This window comes from Pecten maximus, unplaced genomic scaffold (genome assembly GCF_902652985.1).
Source record: "Pecten maximus unplaced genomic scaffold, xPecMax1.1, whole genome shotgun sequence".
Classification (NCBI taxonomy): Eukaryota; Metazoa; Mollusca; class Bivalvia; order Pectinida; family Pectinidae; genus Pecten; species Pecten maximus.
This window is the reverse complement of record NW_022980231.1, coordinates 1-1922: the sequence shown is the minus strand read 5'-3', so window position 1 is coordinate 1922 and position 1922 is coordinate 1. Positions and strand designations below refer to the sequence as shown.

The 1922-nt window shown below is 38.8% G+C and overlaps 1 long non-coding RNA gene across 1 annotated transcript; it reads left to right on the top strand.

Annotated features, from left to right (window-relative positions):
* Positions 1-557: 557 nt before the first annotated feature.
* Positions 558-1207, top strand: LOC117319454. Its single transcript, XR_004530734.1, has 3 exons — positions 558-653; positions 844-940; positions 1124-1207. It is a non-coding gene; the product is annotated as an uncharacterized LOC117319454 (long non-coding RNA).
* The last annotated feature ends 715 nt before the right edge of the window (positions 1208-1922 follow it).

Sequence of the window (1922 nt, the reverse complement as noted above, 5' to 3'; positions counted from 1 at the left end):
ATTACCTCGACAGGTAAAACTTCTAAATATGTGTTTGTTGTGAATCAATCTTATTTATCAACAGTTTTTCTAATCGTTGAAAGAATTTACCGATAAAAATGTCCTGAAGCATACGATTTCCTGACATTACACGTGTCATTCCATTTATACTCTTATTTTATAAGCAGTGTTCATACATTGAAACTCTTATGCATTGTTCCTTTGTACTTTTTAGATACTGGTTCAGGAGCGGTGTCTGGTCGACTGCGAACTGGTGCGTCCATCGACAGTCCGTCCGCACCAACAACGACGTAGAGGGTAAGTTGTACATATTAATGGGTGTCACAATACAGATTGAAAGCAAAGCGATGCCTGATATATTGTCATAATAAAAGTTCTTATTCATTAAAATAAGTCATATCTGATTATATATTTGTTAAATTGTTTTATGATCACATGATTAATCATTCATTTTGTTTATAGGTTGGCATCGCAGGATCAACACCAAGGCTCGCCGGGCGAACCTCCCGTTCTACATGCTCGTTCCATTGCTTCACCAGAAAGGCCGCCTCGTCACCCTCCAGATGAGGCTGGTAGCCGAGCAGGCCCTGCGTCGCCAGCAGACTACAGTGTACCGCCGGATCCAGGGGAAGATCCAGACGTTGTGGGACCAGGTATGTAAAACTTATTGAATTGAAATCAGAATCATTGTTATTCACTTAAGATAAGCATATACTTCCATAATATATAAAAGAATATATAAAAGGAAATGCGTACATTGTACATTTATTAGGCCTATCAATATGTTTTTTTTAAATGTAATTTTTTTTTTAAATGTAATCACTTCTGTGTCTTTATTTCTAGTATGCTGAGCAGGAGATCTCGAGCTCGACCTTCCTGAAGACCGTCGGCAAGATCTACTGCCCAGCGACGGTCCGACCAACACCAGACGACGAATGAGGTAAGGATAGATATCAACGATATACATAAAACAATACTAAAGTTATACATATAAAAAAATACTTAAGTTATACATATCGGTCAAAATACCGCCATGCGAATGTTTCCTCGTATAATGACATTAAATTGGAAATATACCATTATCATTTGACTGTTATTTTAATTTAATTCGTTTCCATTTCAGGAGTATACCAACATCTCCGCGCCGACCAGTTCACAGTCGAACAAGGCCATGCCACACCCAGGAGGCAGGTCACACACACACAAAAAAAAAACAAAAAAACATTTTGGTTCTTAAAAGAGGAGGCCTCCACGTGGCAAGAACTGGTAACGGTATACATCGTTTTAATGCATGCATATACATGCGACGAAATGATATATACCGGCTGACATCCTCTTATAACTTATATGCAATAAATTGTTATGGCAGGGGAAGTAACCGCAATACAATATACATTTTAGTTCTTGCTAGTTACCTCCCCTATCAATAAAGCAGGAAATGATTTCAAAACAATAAAATTATAAAATATTACCTCCATTATTAATAACATTCATTACATGTTACAGTATAGCCAGTCACACTATTATATATTATAAATAGAGGCCGAGGTGTCCAGGCCGAGAAAGTATTGGGGCCGAGGTGTCTTCGGCCGAGGACGGTACGGGGCCGAGGTGTCTCTAATTCATCTATATATAGTGCGTCACTGCCATAATCGTCTACTCCACAGAGGAAAACCGTGGAAACTGTGCGTAAAATTTATACAAACGATCTCGGAGACCTATCTAACTTTACAAAGAGCTCCTTACAATTCCATCGACATGTCTAAAGATTTCCGGAAGAACATTGATGACGAAATAAAAGCACACACGGTTCTTGTTTATTCGAAAACCTATTGTCCGTATTGTGTAATGGCGAAAAAGGCACTAGACAGCCAGGGGATTGAATACGAAGCGATTGAGCTCGATAAGTTAAGCAGTAGCGA